The sequence below is a fragment of the Aethalodelphis obliquidens genome, unplaced genomic scaffold (genome assembly GCF_003676395.1).
Source record: "Aethalodelphis obliquidens isolate GAN/ISIS:26980383/991018 unplaced genomic scaffold, ASM367639v1 scaffold42, whole genome shotgun sequence".
Classification (NCBI taxonomy): Eukaryota; Metazoa; Chordata; class Mammalia; order Artiodactyla; family Delphinidae; genus Aethalodelphis; species Aethalodelphis obliquidens.
Genome location: NW_020837986.1, coordinates 11,222,946 through 11,243,559, shown reverse-complemented (window position 1 = coordinate 11,243,559; position 20,614 = coordinate 11,222,946). Strand labels below are relative to the sequence as shown.

At 40.7% G+C, this 20,614-nt stretch overlaps 1 protein-coding gene across 3 annotated transcripts in view; it reads left to right on the top strand.

Moving 5' to 3' along the window:
• ITCH (itchy E3 ubiquitin protein ligase) overlaps positions 1–20,614 on the top strand; it is a 121,842-nt gene that overhangs the window by 8,289 nt on the left and 92,939 nt on the right. Inside the window, exon 3 of one of the 3 annotated variants that reach the window (XM_027078536.1) lies at positions 3,730–3,761. The exons of the other annotated variants lie outside the window; for them this stretch is intronic. The gene's annotated coding sequence lies outside the window, so the exon portion shown is untranslated. The remainder of the gene's footprint in view (positions 1–3,729; positions 3,762–20,614) is intronic. 3 annotated transcript variants of the gene reach the window in all.

The following is a 20,614-nucleotide window of genomic DNA, read 5'->3' as shown; positions in this document are numbered from 1 at the left end:
GAGAAATTTTTATTTTTAAATGTTGGCAACTTAATGAATTCATAAAAAACTCTGTGAGCCAAGCAAATCACCACTGTGGGCAGGATTTGTCTTGTGGGTTGCCATTCTGCAGCCTCTGATCTGGGGCTCAATTTTTTGCAGCATAACCCATGTTCCCTGCCCTCTGGGAAGAAAGTCCTTACCCACATAGGGATTTTTAAAATTCAAGGGGTACCTTAGAGAAGTCTAGGGCTGAATGAGGAGTATATAGAATAATTAAGGCAAAGAGGAGGAGAGAAGTTATTTAAAACTGGGATTCAGAATGGGCAAAATGGCAGGAATGGACTTGAGATGGTGGAAGCACAGTGAATTTAGATTAATCTGAAGAGGGTTTGTGTGGTCCGCGTAAGAAGAGAAAGTTTGGAAAAATTAAGAGACAAGTGTAGAGGCAGAAAAAATTTCTCTTCTTCCCTTCTAGGTTCTTTGACTGGTCTAATCATTGATATAAGACAGATTAACAGGAGAAAAACAAATTTCCTAAATATGGTATGGGAGCCCCATAAAAGTATGAGACCCAAAGGGCAGCCACCTAATAGAGGCTTATATGAACATCCTGACCTAAGGGAAGGGGTAGGGGTCTGGGGATACAAAAGGAAGAGGAGAGGAGATGTTTGGAAAATAAGGTTGCCTTGATGTGCGGGTAAGTTTCTTAGGTAAAAAGATATCTCTGGCAATAGTTCTCTTCTTGATACAGGCCTCCTTTCCAGTGTAAATTTAGGCAGTTGAGGGGGAGGTAAAGAGCTTTTACTGAATCTGCTGAGTTTTGATTGTTTTTAGCTCAAAATAATCCTTATGCCAAAGTAGTATATTTTGGGGTGAAAAATTCTGCTCCCCTTCACCAGCCTTTTTATTTTGGGATAACCTTATTTTGGGATAACCTTAAGTCTTGTTGACTGACAGGATGAAATGGTATTTTATGAAGATTTATTCGGTAATATTGAGGTCTACAGTATTTAACTAGGGTTGGTAGTGTCTGGAGGTAGGGAGAGCAGGCTAGGGAGGTGGTAGTGAGAATGGAAAGTGAAAGACAGAAGCTTGTATTTGGGTCACTCTGTGACAGTAGGACCCTGCAGTAAAGAGGGCAAATTTTGAAAGCTTTTCCCATATTCATTCTTCTGTAAAAAAAACTGGGATATGTGAGGATAATACTAAAGAGGCTATCCCTCTTTTTTTTTTGGCTGAGTTGAGTCTTCGTTGCTGCGCGCAGGCTTTCTCTAGTTGCGGTGAGTGGGGACCACTCTTTGTTGCAGTGCACGGGCTTCTCATTGTGGTGGCTTCTCTTGTGGAGCACAGACTCTAACCCTGTGGGCTTCAGTAGTTGTGGCTCACGGGCTCTAGAGCACAGGCTCAGTAGTTGTGGCACATGGGCTTAGTTGCTCCGTGCCATGTGGGATCTTCCTGGACCAGGGCTCGAACCCGTGTCTCCTGCATTGGCAGGCGGATTCTTAACGACTGCGCCACCGGGGAAGTCCTATCCCTCTTTTTTCATGTTGTGGATCTTCATTACTCAGCCCCAGCACCCTCTTTAATGATGGATCACGTACATAGTCTTATGATTTCCCAGCTTCATAAGAATAGAAAAGGAAGAAGTAAAGTAGTTCAACTGCTTATTACATTTCTAGTTTCACATTTTTGGTCAGCTCAGTTAATCTCTGAGGAGTTTATGTAGACTTCAGTTTTGGGTTTTTTTTTCGTGTTTTTTTTTAGACTTCAGTTTAAACATGGAATTTTTGTATTTAACAAGGTTTGGAAACACTAACAAAAGATTTTTTCATGTAAAAAATGTAGAATTTTGTTGCAGAAACTTGACAAAGTGATTAATTTATGATTTAGAATGTTTAAAAAAACTGATAAATGTAGAAAGGTGGAATGTGTTTATTTTGTATAATCAGAGAAAGTGATTTTTAGGATTTAATTTTCACCAGGCCTTTTGTTCTGTTTATACTTTCTCATGAAAATTTTCTTGACATACACAGGAAGGTTAATTCCTTATTCTTGACTAAAATGCAAAATGTAGTTATTGTAAGTAGTCTTTTTTTTTTTTTTTTTTTTTTTGCGGTGCACGGGCCTCTCACTGTTGCGGCCTCTCCCGTTGCGGAGCACAGGCTCCGGACGCGCAGGCTCAGCGGCCATGGCTCACGGGCCCAGCCGCTCCGCGGCATGTGGGATCCTCCCTGACCGGGGCACAAACCCGTGTCCCCTGCATCGGCAGGTGGACTCTCAACCGCTGCGCCACCAGGGAAGCCCTGTAAGTAGTCTTTTTAGAAAGTAATTTGAATAGTGTGTTAGATATAGCCTGAGCATTCAGAATATTTGAGATAGTAACATTTCCCTCATTGATGAATAAGAATACTGAACTGGGCCTATGAAAAGTAGACAAAGTTGCCGCCATCATAGATATGCAGCAACAGCGTCAAATTGAGCTAAATTTAAGTCTCATTTAATGGAAAAGGGATTTGTTTTTTGTTCCTTGAACTTTTGAAGCATGGTCTAACCTAGATTTTGGAGTTCATTTGTTCTGAAAATTAAAAGGGATTTTTAGGTGGCTCATTTAATTATAGGTCTTCTGTGGAAGGAAAAGAACGTGGAAGAGGGATTAGCTGCATTTGTTTCTGTGGAAAGCTAGTAGTCAAAGGGAAATCCTAGATTATCTTTTTTTTCCCTTGAATTTTTGGAAAGAAAGACTTACTATAGGTCTTAATTAAAAACTGTATTATGTATGTATTGAAATGTGCAGAACCTAGGTACTGCTGCTTTTCCTTGTCCAGAATATTGCTGACATTGATCTGCAGTCATCTATTCTCCCTTTGTCTTTATTTCATCTTGTTGGGGTTTTAGGAGAGTATGGAGATGTAGCACATATGTTCAGTCTGCCCTGTTTGATTTTACTATGTAAATTGATGTTTTCATTTGTAAGGGGCAAAGAAAATGATGAACTTATCTGTCCTGATTATTTTTTGTTTGCTATTGTGGTAAAATATGCATAACAAAATTTACAGTTTTAACCATTCTTAAGCGTTCAGTTCAGTGACATTAAATCTATTCACATTGCTGTACACCTGTTACCATGCATCTCCAGAATTTCATCATTCCAAACTGAAACTCTGTACCTATTACTAAGCAATAACGCCATTCCCCTCCTCTAGTCCCTGGTTACCACTATGCTAATTTTTGTCTCTGTAGAATTTGACTATTCTAGGTACCTCATGTAAGTAGAATCATACCATGTTTGTCCTTTGTGGCTGGCTTATTTAACTTACCACAGTGTCTTCAAAGTTCATGTTGTAGCATGTTCCAGAATTTCATTCTTTTTAAAAAGCTGAGGGCTTCCCTGGTGGTGCAGTGGTTGAGAGTCCGCCTGCCGATGCAGGGGACACGGGTTCGTGCACCGGTCCGGGAAGATCCCACATGCCACGGAGCGGCTAGGCCCGTGAGCCATGGCCGCTGAGCCTGCATGTCCAGAGCCTGTGCTCCGCAACGGGAGAGGCCACAACAGTGAGAGGCCCGCGAACCCAAAAAAAAAAAAAAAAAAAAAGCTGAATAATATTCCATTTTATGTGTATATCACATTTTGTTTATCAGTTCATCTATTGATGGACATTTGGGTTACCTTTTGGCTATTGTGAATAATGATGCTGTAAATGTGGCTGTATAAATATCTGTTTGAGTCTCTCCTTTCGGTTCTTTTAGGTATATTCCCAGACGTGGAATCAGTGGATCAAGTAGGAGTTCCAGGTTTTTTTGGTTGTTGTTTTTAAATTTATTTTTTTATTGAAGTATAATTGTTTTACAATGTTGTTAATTTCTGCTGTATAAGCAGAGTGACTCAATTATGCGCATATATACATTCTTTTTTTTTTTTTGCGGTACGCGGGCCTCTCACTGTTGTAGCCTCTTCCGCTGCGGAGCACAGGCTCCGGACACGCAGGCTCAGCGGCCATAGCTCACGGGCCCAGCCGCTCCGCGGCATGTGGGATCCTCCCGGACCGGGGCACAAACCCGCGTCCCCTGCATCGACAGGTGGACTCTCAACCACTGTGCCACCAGGGAAGCCCTACACATTCTTTTTTATATTGTTTTCCATTATGGTTTATCCCAGGATATTGAATGTAGTTCACTGTGCTATACAGTAGGACCTTGTTGTTACTAATTCCATGTTAATTTTTTTAGGATCCACCACCATTTTTTCTGCAGCAGCTATACCATTTTACATTCCCACCAGCAGTTTGCAAGAGTTCCAGTTTTCTACACCCATGCCAACATTTCATTTGTTTTCTTTTCTTCAAAGAATAGTCATCCTGATGGGAGAAGTGGTATCTCATTGTGGTTTTTATTTGCATTTCTCCAGTGCTTAGTGATATTGAGTGTCTTTTCATGTGCTATTTGTATATCTTTTTTGGAGAAATGTCTGTTCAATTCCTTTGCCCATTTTTTAATTGGGTTGTTTGGTTTTTTGGTGTCTTAATTATCTTGTAGGCTGCAGCCTACCTCTTCTGGGTCTTGTGCTAGTCGTCCTCTTTTCCTGTGTTGACAAAGCAGCTAGAACCATTCTCTAATATATAGTCCCTCAGTAAATGAATGTTTGATAAAATGTTAAAAGTAGTGCTTTCTGGAAAGCTGAAGGTTGGTTGGGGCATGACCTTCATTACATTTTTCTCTAGTTTTGGAATTCTCTGTTCTCTTTTAACCATTTACTTGGTGGGATAAACATTTATAAAGGATAGGGAAAGAAGTCTCTGTGTCATCCAAGTTTTATTTTATTTCTATTTATTTATTTTAAAAATTTATTTATTTTTTTATTTATGGCTGCGTTGGGTCTTCGTTGCTGCAGGCGGGCTTTTTCTCTAGTTGTGGCGAGCAGGGGCTACTCTTCGTTGCGGTGCGTGGGCTTCTCATTGCAGTGGGTTCTCGTTGCGGAGCACGGGCTCTAGGCATGTGGGCTTCAGTAGTTGTGGCTCGCGGGCTCTAGAGTGCAGGCTCAGTAGTTGTGGCGCACGGGCTTAGTTGCTCCGCGCCATGTGGGATCTTCCTGGACCAGGGCTCGAACCCGTGTCCCCTGCACTGGCGGGTGGATTCTCAACCACTGCCCCACCAGGGAAGCCCCCCAAATTTTATTTTGGAGAAGGAAAATATGGGATCTTATTAAAAGAAATTTGGCTCTTAGAGGACTTGCTCTTCCTGTTTGCCTAAGGAAATATGAATCAGGCTGAGGTATCCAGACAAAGGTTTAATTTTTTGTAATTCTGAAGGGAAAAAGTCTGTTTTAATTATTTCAGTGATTACTTGATTTTGTGTGATGATTTGGAATTTCTTATTTTGAGACTGTGCTCTTTGGTAGGGTTCTTTTTGTTTTTGTTGAAGAGGGGTTTAGGAGTGGTCCTAAACTCAATATATATTTTAATAATTTTGAAAAGAACCAAACTGAATAAGTTCAAGTACAACAATGACATAAGTATTTTTTTTCATTTGTTTCCCTGTTTTTCTCTTTTTTGGCTGATTTATGGAACTGTGGCTTTAAATCATGAAATTAACGTTGATCAAGGCTAGAGATCTCCGTTTTTGGCTCCATCTTCTGTTCTGACCTTGGACAATCCATTTTGATTGGGTTGTTTATCTTATTATCAAGCTGTAAGAGTTCATTGTGAATTCTGGATGTAAGTCCTTTATCAGATATGCATTACATTTAACAAATATATTCTCCCAGCCTTTGGCTTGTCTTTTCATTTTCTTAATAGTGTCTTTTGAAGAGTAGAAGTTCCTAATTTTAATGAGGCTTAATTTCTCTGTTTTTTCTTTTATGGATGGTACTTTTGGTGTCACAGCTAAGAAATCTTTGCTTAATTGGGCAATCCATTTAACTTTCCTGGATTTCCATATGTTTATCTGTGAGAACAAATATGTGTGTGGTATTTTGCCTTCTTTGAAATGATATATATTTTTCTAAAATAAATTTATTTATTTGTTTATTTATTTTGGCTGTGTTGAGTCTTCGTTGCTGTGCGCAGGCTTTCTCTAGGTGTGGTGAGCAGGGGCTACTCTTCATTGCGGTGCGCAGGCTTCCCATGGCGGTGGCTTCTCTTGTTGCGGAGCACGGGCTCTAGGCACGCGGGCTTCTGTGGTTGCAGCATGTGGTCTCAGTAGTTGTGGCTCGCAGGCTCTGGAGCGCAGGCTCTGTAGTTGTGGCACATGGGCTTAGTTGCTCCGTGCATGTGGGATCTTCCTGGACCAGGGCTCCAACCCGTGTCCCCTGCATTGACAGGCGGATTCTTAACCACTGCGCCACCAGGGAAGCCCTGAAATGATATTTTTAATCAGTTCCTTTGGGACTCAAAGTAGAGGAGGTAGTCTTGGAATCGAATACTAAGGTGAAAATCTGCTGACCCAAATTGGAGTGTAGAATTGGCTCTGCTTTCATAATCCTATTTGTTTCCTAATGGATAAGTGGTAATGTGTTTCTGTTCTCTCTCCCCAGTATTTAGGGCTCTTGGAAGTAAATGATTCTCTCTCTAATTTTTTTTCTGGTTTTTTTTTTTGTTTGTTTGTTTGTTTTTTGCGGTATGCGGGCCTCTCACTGTTGTGGCCCCTCCCGTTGCGGAGCACAGGCTCCGGACCCACAGGCTCAGCGGCCATGGCTCACGGGCCCAGCCACTCCGTGACATGTGGGATCTTCCCGGACCGGGGCACGAACCCGTGTCCCCTGCATCGGCAGGCGGACTCTCAACCACTGCGCCACCAGGGAAGCCCTTTTTCTGGGGTTTTAATACAATGTTTATAACAATGCTTTTTTAGTTCTTTTAATATAAATGCATGAATTTGTTTATAAAGTATACATAGACATTACTCATTAATTCATTAGTATTGACATCTAGTTTACTTGATCTTAAATAATGTGTAAAAATGATCTGAGAAAGGTTTGCTGGAAGGATGGGGATAGTGGCTATCCAGGGTCTTATTTTGAGGAGAATTCATGTGTTTTAAGAGATAGAAATAAGAGTTTCTTGGAAGCCAGGAAATTCAACTTTATATTTAATTAGGTTGTATAATTTCACACAAGCATTCGTTGCAAAAGAGAGCAATAGTTAATAGTAGTACAACAGTAGTTATATTTATTGTGGTATGTCAAATCCTTTAAACTCTAGCAGTAAGTAGTCAAAGCCAGGACACAGCTTGTAATAGTAGTTAATATTATAATGTTTGTCAGAAAGCTGTTTGGGAGAACTGGGAGGAAATTGTCTTCTGCAATACTGGGTACAAAGTTCAGACCTGCAAATGAATGCTAAAGGTTCCGATTCTGGTGCCAGTTTTCTTAAACTCTTATACTATTGAACCTTGAAAGTTGTACCTTCCTTTATTTCTCTTTGAATAAGATAATTGTCTTTTTATGTATATGCTTTAAAATCAACGCTGGATTCCCATTTGGCTGGAAAATGGGAAAGAACTGTCAGTGATCAGAGATCATTACGTGATGTTCAGGTGTCACTGTTGTGGGGGATATGGGGTGGTCCACATCCTACTTCCCTATTAAGGTAGCTTTCTCCAGTAAATAGGAAAGGAGCTTTTCCCCATCATGAGTGGGTTGGAGTTCATTTTCTCTCCTTTTCTTGAGAAATTAAGTTATGGAAATGAGTATTTACTTTCTGCCCTAACGCAAAGAACTCTCATCCCCTCTGACAATACTTAGTCAACACGAACACCAAGGTTAGCTTCTTTGTTATCAGTAGTGGAGAATGGGATCTAAACATTGCTCCTTAGTCTCTGCTGCTGTGGCCCCAGTGAACAGGAATTAGTTTTCAACCCAGCTGGGTAGTGTGGCTACTGGTTGCATACACAGGAACCATTACCAACTCCCATGTTTCCACTTCCAACTGGATTGAGCCTGGGGTCCATTCTTAATAAATATGTATTTATTTATTTGGCTCCTCCGGGTCTTAGTTGTGGCACTCGGGATCCTCGTTGCTGCGTGCGGGATCTTCTTTGCAACAGTGGGATCTAGTTCCCTGACCAGGGATCGAACCCTGGCCCCCTACGTTGGGAGCACAGTCTTAACTACTGGACCACCAGGGAAGTCCCTGGAGTCCATTCTTCATGGTAGTGGCTGGTGAATGAAGACAGATTTTTCAAAACGGGTCCTTTGGTACATAACCCTTTTGAGTAGGGGTTTGGGAACTTGACTGAGTGGCCCTACCCATGGGAGACTACTCAGTATTTACAGTTACCATGTATGCTTCTGTATTTTAGTAAGGCTGAGAGTTTGACTTCATTTGGTTTTAGTTCTCTGAATACCACTGTGTACTTCAGCTCTTTGAACTCTGTACTTTCTGCTTCAACAAGCAAGTTTTCTCCTTACTGGTTTTGTGTGTTTTCTGAAATGTCTTTTTGGTGGCTTCTTTTTTCTATTTGGTTGCATTGGGTCTTCATTGCTGCGTGCGGGCTTTCTCTAGTTGTGGCGAGCGTGAGCTTGTGCACAGGCTTCAGTAGTTGCAGCACGTGGGCTCAGTAGTGGCTCGTGGGCTCTGCAGGCCTCAGTAGTTGTAGCGCACGGGCTTAGTTGCTCCGGCATGTGGAATCTTCCGGGACCAGGGATTAAACCGTTTCCCCTGCATTGGCAGGCGGATTCTTAACCACTGTGCCACCAGGGAAGTCCCTGGTGGCTTCTTTTAAGAAATTATAGGCCTATATGAAATTATTATTTATTATTATTTTTTTTTTGCGGTACTCGGGCCTCTCACTGTTGTGGCCTTTCCCATTGTGGAGCACAGGCTCCAGACGTGCAGGCTCAGCGGCCATGGCTCACGGGCCCAGCCGCCCTGCGGCATGTGGGATCTTCCCGGACCGGGGCATGAACCCATGTCCCCTGCATTGGCGGGCAGACTCTCAACCACTGCACCACCAGGGAAGCCCTATATGAAATTATTGAAGGGTTTTCTAGGTCACAGTAGACGTGGCCTATAAAATAACTGATTATGTTGGATATATTATTCCTGAAAATAAACCAGGCAAATTTCATAATATCCTGGTTATTTAATAATTTATCTATAAATAGGATATTTTAAAATAAGGCTAGAAATGTAGTTTGTCTATTTGTTGCTTATGGGGCAAAATGTTACAAAATAATCTTGTGAAATGTCTTTTTCCACATTTTTTTCCCCACTGCCTTTCAGGAAGATGTTAAGGTTAGAGGGTTTTTTTAAAAAAAATTTATTTGTTTATTTATTTTTGTCTGTGTCGGGTCTTAATTGTGGCACACAGGATCTTTGCTGAGGCATGTGGGATCTTTCATTGTGGCAGGTGGGCTTCTCTCTAGTTGTGGTGTGTGGGTTTTCTTTTCTCTAGTTGTGGTGTGCAGGCTCCAGGGCACGTAGACTCTGTAGTTGTGGTGCGCGGGTTCCATATCGTGTGGGCTGTATAGTTTGTGGCACATGAGTTCTAGTTGAGGTGTTCGAGCTCAGTCGTTGTGGCACGCGGACTTAGTTGCCCCACGGCATGTGGGATCTTAGATCCCTGACCAGGGATCAAACCCACGTCCCCTGCATTTTAAGACGGATTCTTTTCTTTTCAGATTTTTAAATAATTTTTATTTATTTATTTATTTTTATTTTTGGCTGCCTTGCGTCTTTGTTGCTGCACGCAGGCTTTTTCTCTAGTTGCGGTGAGTGGGGGCTGCTCTTCGTTGCAGTTCACGGGTTTCTCATTGGGTGGCTTGTTGCAGAGCATGGGCTCTAGGTGCGCGAGCTTCAGTAGTTGTGGCACTCGGGCTCAGTAGTTGTGGCTCACAGGCTCTAGAGTGCAGGCTCAGTAGTTGTGGTACATGGGCTTAGTTGCTCCGTGGCATGTGGGATCTTCCCGGAGCAGGGCTTGAACCCATGTCCCCTGCACTGGCAGGCGGATTCTTAACCACTGCACCACCAGGGAAGTCCCTAAGGTGGATTCTTTACTACTGGACCACCAGGGAAGTCCCAAGGTTAGTTTTTATTGCTGGCAATGTAGACATTCTGTCACATTTTTCTAGTGTGATAGTAAACATTACTCAAAATAAATGATATAAAAGTGTTAAGAACTGGCCCTGTTTTAAGTTTCTTTGTAACTGACAGACTAATAAGTAATAGATTATTTTAATATTGTACTAGATTTTAGATTCAAACTGATATCTTCATTGGTTCAAGTCAGTGGTTTACTAGGTGAAGATATAGGCTCTGCATCACTGTATTTGATTGTGAAGGGACTTCCCTGGTGGTGCAGTGGTTAAAAATCCGCCTGCCAGTGCAAGGAACCACGGGTTCAAGCCCTGGTCTGGGAAGATCCCACATGCCGCGGAGTAACTAAGCTCTTGCGCCATAGCTACTGAGCCTGCACTCTAGAGCCTTCGAGCCACAACTACTGAAGCCCGCACGCCTAGAGCCCATGCTCCGCAACAAGAGAAACCACTGCAATGAGAAGCCTGCACACCGCAACAAAGAGTAGCCCTCGTTTGCCACAACTAGAGAAAGCCCACGCGCAGCAACGAAGACCCAACGCAGCTAAATAAATAAATGAATTTATATTAAAAAAAAAGATACGTTAATCTAGCTGTGAGATGTAGAGGTAGAAGAGAGATACTAGAAAGGAAGAATGTGTCCTGGAGAGATCTCCGCAAGATACGTAGGAGATCTAATGTTAATTTTTTTTCCTTTTTGTTGTAGAAACTATTTTAAGAGCACTTTTTGTCATTCACATTGGGAATATGCTTTTTATAGACAGGTTTGTTGAGATGTAACCTACACGTAATAAAATTCATTCTTTTTAGGTATACACGTCTTTGAATTTTGATAAACACTTGGAATCTTTACTTGTGCTCCTTTGTAGTCATTCCTTAGGAAGCGCTGATGTGTTTTCTGTCCCAATAGTTTTGCCTTTTCCAGAATGTCACGTAAATAGAATCATAGAGTATGTTAGTTTCCTAGGACTGCTGTAACAAATTACCACAAACTGGGCAGTTTAAAACAACACAACTTTATTTTTTCAAGTTTTAGGAGTCTAAAAGGCCAAAATAAGGCATCACTGGAGTTGGAACCTCTCAGAGGGAGAATCTGTTCAATGCTTCTGATGGTTGCTGGCATTCCTTGTCTTGTGTATACATCTCTCCAGTCTGTGTTTCCATCTTTACCCTGATCCAGTATAATTTCATCTTAACTTGATTACATTTGCAAAGATCCTATAAGACCAAGTAAAGTCAAATTCGGGGTTCCAGGTGGACATAAATTTTGGGGGGAGACAGTATTCAACCCAGTACCCAGAATATGTAGCCTTTAAAATTTTTAATGTTTTAAAAATTCATCATACAGTAAGATTGGCTTTTTTTGGGTGTATAGTTGTGTGAATTTTAACACATTTATTGATTCTAGTAACTAATACCGCAATCAGGATACAGAACAACTTCATCACACCAAAAACCTCCCGTGTTCTGTATTTTTGTAGTCATATCCACCCTCAGTTAACCTCTGGCAGCCACAAATTTTTTTTTTTTTTTTTTGCAGTACGCTGGCCTCTCACTGTTGTGGCCTCTCCCGTTGTGGAGCACAGGCTCTAGACGCACAGGCTCCGCAGCCATGGCTCACGGGCCCAGCCGCTTCGCGGCATGTGGGATCTTCCCGGACTGGGGCACGAACCCGTGTCCCCTGTATCGGCAGGCGGACTCTCAACCACTGAGCCACCAGGGAATCCCTGCCAGCCACAAATTTGTTCTTCATTCCTTTAGTTTTGTCTTTTGGAGACTGTCACGTAAATGGAATAGTACATATGTAAACTTTTTGAGACTGGGCTTCACTCAGTATGATGCCTTTGAGATTCCTCCAAGTTGTTGCATTTTTTAAAAAGCATTTATTGCTGAGTAGTATTCCAGTGTATGAATGTACTGCAGTTTATCGATTTACCTATTGAGGGAGACTTAGTTGTTTCACATATCTTGCAATTGTGAATAGAGCTGCTGTAAACATTCTTGTACAGATTTTATATGGACATATGTTTTTATTTCTGTAGGCAAGGTTTCTCAGTCTTGGCACTATGACATGTTGGTCTGGATAATTCTTTGTTGTGGAGGGCCATCCTTCACACTGTAGGATGTTTAACAACATCCCTGGCTTCTGCCCACTAGATAACAATAGCACCCGCCCCCACCATTGTTAAAAAAAAAAAAAAGTCCCAGAGGACAAAATAGCCTCTGATTGAGAACCTCTACTCTAAGGTAAATACCTAGGAATGGGATTGTTGGGTCATGTGGTAAACGTGTTGAATTTTATAAAAAATGGGCAAAACGTTGTCCAAATTGGATGTACCATTTTGCGTTTCAACCAGCAGTACATGAGGATGCTTTGCATCCTTGCCAGCCCTTGATATTGTCAGTATTTTCTTGTTTGTTACTCTAATAGGAGCGTCGTGGTATCTCATTGTGATAGGGTACTCTTTATTTTCTTTTTTTTAATCAGTTCTTTATTTTGAAAAAAATCGACAGAAAAGTTGGAAAAAAATAGTATAGTGAATACCTGTAAACACCTTGCTTATATTGACCTCTTGCGACATTTACTTTTTCTCTAGATGTACTTTTAATTTTGCTGAACCATGAGAAAGTCATTTGCAACCATCATGATACTTCACCCCTGAACACCTTTACGTTACTTCTCCCAAGAAAAAGGATATTTTCCTGTAGGACCACAATAGCATGTGTTAGTATTTCTAAGAAAATTAACAATTCCATAATGTCATCTAATATATTCAGATTTTCCCAGTTATCACCAAAAGTCTTTGGTGTTTTTGTCCCTACGTGTAGGATCCAGTCAAGGTTCACACACTTAGTTGTTTTGTCTTTTTAGTGTCTTGATCTAGTCTTTAGTTTGTCTTCTTTTTTTTTTTGCCACGCAGTGCAGCTTGCAGGATTTTAGTTCCCCAACCAGAGATTGAACCCAGGCTCTGGCAGTGAAAGTGCTGCTTCCTGACCACTGGACTGCCAGGGAATTTCCTTGCCTTTTTAGTTTTTCAGTGTTAATTTTTTTTTTTTTTTTTTTTTTTTTTTGCGGTACGCGGGCCCCTCACCGCCGCGGCCTCTCCCATTGCGGAGCACAGGCTCCAGACGCGCAGGCCCAGCGGCCATGGCTCACGGGCCCAGCCGCTCCGCGGAATGCGGGATCCTCCCGGACCGGGGCACAAACCCGTGTCCCCTGCATCGGCAGGCGGACTCTCAACCACTGCGCCACCAAGGAAGCCCCAGTGTTAATTTTTTAAGAGTCCAGGCCAGGTAACTGGTAGAGTGTCATGTATTTTGGATATAATCATTTTCTCATTATTAGATTCAGGTCAGACATTTTGGGGGCAATAATACTAGTCTAGGTGATATCGTATACTCTTTTTTTCCATTATATTGGGCGGCACATCAGTGGTGGAATGTCACTCTAACGATGTTGGTAAGTTTATTTACTTGGTTAATGTGATACTATAAGATCTCCATAATAATCGTATACTTTTCACTTTGTAATTAGTAAGTAATATGTGGTGTAATACTGTGAGGCCATATAAATATCCTGTTTTCTAATACCCTTTCATCCATTGGTTTTACTATTGTATTAGTTATCTATTGGTGCATAACAAATTATCCCAAAATTTAGCTGCTTAAAATAACAAACTTTTTATCTTACATGGTTTCTGTGGGACAGAAATTCAAAAGTGGCTTAGCTGGATGGGTCTGACCCTGGATCTCTTGAGGTCGCAGTCAAGATGTTGGCTGAGGCTGCAGTTATCTGAAGACTACTAGGGCTGGAGAATTAGCCTCTAAGGTGTCTTTCTCATGTGGCTGGCAGGTTGGTGCTGGCTCTTGGCAGGAGGCCTCAGTTCCTTGCCACATAGTTTGTTTCCCTGAGAACAAGTAACCCAAAAGAGCAAGTGGCATTGCATTTTTTTAAAAAAATCTGTGGTAGAGTACACATGATAATAAATTTACCATAGTAATCATTTTTAAGTGTATATGTTTCAGTGGTATTAAGTACATTCATATCATTGTGCAGTCATCACCACCATCCACCCCCAGATCTCTTTTCATCTTGCAAAATTGAAACTCTGTACCCAATCAACAGTAACTCCCCATTTCCTCCTCCTGTGAGCCCAGTTAACCACCGTTCATTCTGCTTTCTGTCTCTGATTTTGACTACTCTTGGTACCTCATATAAGCGGAATCATCTTTTTGTGGCTGGCTATTTCACTTAACAAAGTGTGTCCTTAAGGTTCATCCACATAGTAGCACATGTCAGAATTTCCTTCCTTTTTGAGCCTGAATAATAATCCATTGTATGTATTTACCACATTTTGCTTATCCATTCATCTGTTAATGGACACTTGGATTGCTTTCACATTTTAGGCATAATGAATAATGCAGCTGCTATGTAAAAATACCTCTTCAAGACCTTGCTTTACATTTTTGGGGGGTATATACCAAGAAGTGAAATTGCTGGATCATATGGTAATTCCATTTAAAAATTTTTTAGGAAATGCTATACTGTTTCCCACAGCAGCTTACTGTTTTACATTCCTACCAGTATGCACAAGGGTTCTAGTTTCTCCACATTCTTGACAACATTTTGTTATTTTCTGGGGGCTTTTTTGGTAATAGCCATCCTAATGGGTGTTAGGTGGTATCTCATTGTGGTTTTGATTTGTGGCATAGTGGTGTTGAGTATCTTTTCATGTACTTAATGGCCATTCTTCTTTGGAGAAATGTCTATTAAAATCTTTTGTCCATTTTTGAATTGACTTGGTTTTTTTGTTGTTGAGTGAGGAGTTCTCTGTATATTCTGGATATTAATCCCTTAGATGAATGATTTGAAAATAATTTCTTCCATTTTATAGGTTGCCTTTTCACTCTTTTGATAGTGTCCTTTGGACATGTTTTAAATTTTCATGAAGTCCAGTTTGTCTATTTTTGTTTTTGTTGTTACCTGTGCCTTTGGTGTCATATATAAAAATCGTTACCAAATCCAGTATTGTGAAGCTTTTGCTCTGTTTCTAAAAGTTTATAGTTTTAGGTCTTTCTTGCATCTAAGTCTTTGACCCTTTTTTAAAAAAAATAGTATTATTTATTTGGTTGCACCAGGTCTTAGTTGTGGCAGGTGGGCTCCTTAGTTGTGGCAGTTGGCCTCCTTAGTTGCAGCAGGTGGGCTTCTTAGTTGCAGCAGGCAGCCTTCTTAGTTGTGACTCACCAACTCTTTAGTTGTGGCACATGGGCTTCTTAGTTGCAGCAGGTGGGCTCTTTTTTTCGGTTTTTGTAAGTGGTGGTAGGTAACAGTCTAACATTGTTTTGCAAGTGGATATCCAGTTTTCTCAGAATTGTTTGTTGAAAAGACTGTCCTTTCCCCATTGAAAGGTCTTGGTACCGTGTCAAAAATCATTTTGCCAGGGAATGGTGTGGGAGATGGGGGTTGGGGGGAAGAATCATTTTGCTATATATGTAAGAATTTATTTCTGAGCTCTCTATTCCAGTAGAATAAGTCTATATGTCTGTATTTATGCCACACTGTTTTGATTATTGTAGCTTTGTACTAAGTTTTGAAATCAGAAATGTGAGTTCTCCAACTTCGTTGTTCCTTTTCAAGGTTCTTTTTGCTATTTAGGGTCCCTTGAGATTCCATATGAAGTTTAGAATGGATTTTCTATTTCTGAAGGAAACATCATTAAGATTTTGATGGGATTGCATTGAATCTGTAGATTGCTTTGGGTAGTATTGACATCTTAACAATATTTAGACTTTCGGTACATAAACACAGGATGTCTTTCCATTTATTTGTGTGTCTGTTAATTTCTTTCAGCAGTGTTTTGTAGTTTTCAGGTTACAAGTCTTTTACCTCATTGATTAAGTTAATTCCTGAGTGTCTTATTATTTTTGATGCTGTTAGTAAATGAAATTGTTAATTTCCTATTCAGATTTGATAGTGTATAGAAATGCAATTCATTCGTGTTGATTTTTTATATCTTACTACTTTGCTGAAATTCATTTATTAGTACTAATAGTTTTTGCGTGTGGAATCTTTAGGGTTTTTTACATGTAAGATATCATCATCAAACAGAATTTTTTACTCCCTTTCCAAGGTGTATACTTTTTCTTTTTCTTGCCTAATTGCTCTGGCTTGGACTTCCAGTACTGTATTGAATAGAAGTGTTGAGAGCGGCCATCCTTGCCTTGTTCTTGATCTTAGAGGAGAAGCTTTCATTCTTTCACTGTTGGGTATGATGTCAGCTGTGGGTTTTTCATATATGGGCTTTATTATGTTGAGGTGGGTCCCTTCTATTCCTAATTTTTTTTTTTCTTTTGTCATGAAAGGGTGTTGAATTTTGTCAGGTATTTTTCCTCCCATCAGTTGAGACAATCATGTGTTTTTTTCCCCTTCATTCTGTTAATGTGCATTACGTCAGTTGATTTTCATATGTTTAACCATCCTTGCATCCCAGGAATAAGTCCCATGTGGTCATGGCATATAATCCTTTTAATATGCTGAGAAATGTCTGTTTTTCCCTTTATTTATTTATTAAAAAAAATTTTTTTTTAACTTGGCCACACTGTGCAGCTTGCGGGGTCTTAGTTCCCCAACCAGGGTTTAAACACACACCCTCAGCAGTGAAAGCGTGGAGTCCTAACCGCTGGACCATCAGGGAATTCCCTCTCCCTTTAAATATGTGTTTTTGCTTCATATATTTGGATGGTGTGTTATTAGGTACATAAATTAGGTACATAAATGTTTATAATTATTGTTATATTCTTGGTGTATTGGATCTTTTTAATAAATTATGCCCTTTGTCTCTTGTAACCTTTTTTGATTTAAAGTCCATTTTATGGACTTTAAAGTGACATTAGTATAGTCACCTCTCCCTTTTGGGTACTGTTTACATGGAGTATCTTTTTCCATCCTTTCACTTTCAACCTGTTGGTGTCTTTGGATCTAATGTAAGTCTCTTGTAGACAGCATATAATTAGTCATGTTTTATTTTTATTTTTTTTAAGTTTTATCTTTTTTTAGCCACACCGTGCGGCTTGTGGGATCTTAGTTCCCTGACCAGGGATTGAACCCGGGCCCTTGGCAGTGAAAGCATGGAGTCCTAACCATTGGACCACCAGGGAATTCTCAATTAGATCATGTTTTAAATCCATTCTGCCAATCTGTCTTTTGATTGGAGAGTTTAATCCATTTGTATGTAATTAGTGAGAAAGGAGGACTGACTTGCTCATTTTACTGTTTGTTTTCTATATGCCTTATAGTTTTTTTGACCCTCATTTCCTTCATGACTGTCATTGTGTTTAGTTTATATTTTGTAGTGAAACATTTTTATTTTTTCATTTCCTTTTGTATATATTCTATAACAATTTTCTCTGTGGTTACCATGGGAATTACATTCAACATCCTGAAGTTATAATACTCTAATTTATAATAGCTTAATTTCAATGATATTCAGAAACTGCGCCTTTACTGCTTTGTTACCACCGATTTCAGTTACTGATATCACAAAATGCATCTTTATACATTGTGTGCTGTGGCATTGCCTTTAATGATATAGTCTCTGAAGTTGCATATTGTCACTTCCTGCCACATTCTGTTCATTAGAAGAGAGTCACTAAATCTGGCCTACATTCAAAAGGCATGGGATATTAGGTTCCATCTTTGTCAGGGAGGAGTGTCAAATAGTTTGTAGACATATTTTAAAATTCGGGGACTTCCCTGGTGGCGCAGTGGTTAAGAATCCACCTGCCAATGCAGGGGACACAGGTTTGACCCCTGGTCTGGGAAGATCCCACATGCCGTGGAGCAACAAAGCCCATGCGCCACAACCACTGGGCCTGTGCTCTAGAGCCCCCGAGCCACAACTACTGAATCCCATGCGCCTGGAGCCCATGCTCCACAACAAGAGAAGCCACTGCAATGAGAAGCCCACACACCACAACGAAGAGTAGCCCCGACCACTGCAACTAGAGAAAGTCCGCATGAAGCAACGAAGACCCAAAGCAGCCAAAAATAAATAAATAAATTTATTTTTTTTTTAATGCTAACATCTGTTCTTGCCTGGCTCAGTTATTTATATTAGAGGTTCTAAAATGATGATTCTTTCATTCCTTTATTATTAAGCTGAGCTGAATTTTGCTGGGAAACTCAGTCCCCATGACAAGTCTCCAAATAGTATTTCCTGTTCTTTATTACATTTTTAATTACATTTTAATATTTTTTATTTTTATCTGAAAATCTGGTTTATTAGATTACTTAACATTTCTGTGCCTGTTTCATCATTAAAATGAAATGGGTGTAGTAATATCTACCTTAGAGGGAGTGTATTAATTTCCTGTGACTGCTGTAACAAATTACCACAAACTTAGCATCTTAAAATAACAAACTTGGGACTTCCCTCGTGGTCCAGTGGTATAGAATCTGCCTTCCAATGCAGGGGACGCGGGTTCCATCCCTGGTCAGGGAACTAAGGTCCCACATGCCGAGGGGCACCTAGAGCCCACGTGCTCTGGAGCCTGTCCGCCACAACTAGAGAAGAGGAAACCCGCACACCACAAGTGGAGAGAAGTCAGAGCGCCACAGCAACAGATCCCGTATGCCGCAACTAAGACCCAACACAAAAATATAAAAAATAAATTTTTTAAAAAACTATTTTAAAATAACAGAAACCTTTTTTCTCACGGTTCCAGAGGCCACAAGTCTGAAATCAAGGGGTCAGAAGGGCCTCGTTCTGTCCAGAGCTCTAGGAGAGAATTCTTCCTTGCCTTTTCCAGCTTCTCGTGGCTCCAGATATTCCTTGGCTTGTGGCTGCATGATTCTAATCTCTGCCTGTCTTCATATGGCCCTCTTCTCTCCTCTGTGTCTCTTATAAGGACAGTTGTCATTGGATTTAGGGTCCACCTGGATAATCCAGGATGATCTTATCTTGAGATTGTTATTATTTTTTTCCCCTCTGCGACCTGGCATGTGGGATCTTAGTTTCCCGACCAGGGATGGAAGCCATGCCCCCTGCATTGGCAGCGTGGAGTCTTAACCACTGGACTGCCAGAGAAGTACCAAGATTCTTAATTATATCTGTAAAGACACTTTTTTCCAAATAAAGTCACATTCATCGGTTTCAGGGAATAGGATGTGGACATATCTTTTTGGGAACCACTATTCAACCCACTACAGGGAGAGTCTATTAAATGAGTTACCACATGTAGAGTTCTTGAAAACTGTTTACAGCATGTGATTATTCAACAGACTAATTATTTTTTGTTATTATGATGCTTGTGATTTATAGCAGCTTCCTGGATTTAATACTTTCTCTTTTATACCGCTATTTTAGCAGTTTAAATTTCCATACCTGTCACGCATACCTAGGGCGACTGTATCTCATGGTTTGCCTAGTATACACCTGGTTTATTCCTGTTGACTTCTAACTGACCAAGAGTTCAAATTTTTTAATATATTCTTTCTCTCTCAACTCCATCTGAATTCCAAGGGTGCCAACCCTGGTTATGATTTTTGGTTTTTTGTTGTTTTTTTCCTCACTGCACAGCTTGCAGGATATTAGTTCCCCAACCAGGGATTGAACCTGTGCCCCCTGCAGTGGAAGCACGGAGTCCTAACCACTGGACCACCAGGGAATTCCCTGTGTTTTGTTTTTTGCTCTTTGTGTTGCGTTGTCATGAATATGTTTTATGTTCACAAGTTTGTATAGTTACCCCAAACTAGTTGGCTTTTTTTTTTTTTTTTTGCGGTACGCAAGCCTCTCGCTGTTGTGGCCTCTCCCACTGCGGAGCACAGGCTCCAGACGTGCAGGCTCAGCGGCCATGGCTCACGGGCCCAGCCACTCCACGGCATGTGGGATCTTCCCAGACCGGGGCACGAACCCATGTCCCCTGCATCGGCAGGCGGACTCTCAGCCACTGAGCCACCAGGGAAGCCCTAGTTGGCTTTTGAGGTAAAATTTTTTGCCTTTTTTCACTTAAAAGTTTTTCTACTTTTCACTTTGTCCATGGTGCTTGTCAGTTTTCTAGGTTATTATGTAGTCTTTTGGGTTTTCTGTGAAGACATTCACATTGCCTGTAAATTACAAGTTTTGTTTCTAATGTAACAGCAGAGCTAGGGCTTGGTGCCCCTTTTGTTGATTTTTATAGTCAATTCTTTTTCTGTTGTGCTAATTTCTCCCCTGTGACCTGTTAGTTGACTAAACTTGAGGAAGTCCCCTATTCTCTTCCTGTTGTCTTTTCACCCACAAGTGATTGTCTTCTGGGTCATCTTGTCTGAATTTCCCCTCCCCACAAAGTCAAAATTATTTACTACCACTTGTACTTCCTTACTCATGTGAGGAAATTTTTACATATAGAGAGTACAGTGTCAGGACTTCGCTGGTGGTCCAGAGGGTAAGACTGTGTCGGGACTTCCCCAATGCAGGGGGCCCAGGTTTGATCACTGGTCAGGGAACTAGATCCCATGTGCATGCTGCAACTAAGAAGTCCGCATGCTACAACTAAGAAATAGATCCGGCTTGCCGGCAACTAAGACATGGCACAGCCTAAATAAATAAATATTTTAAAAAA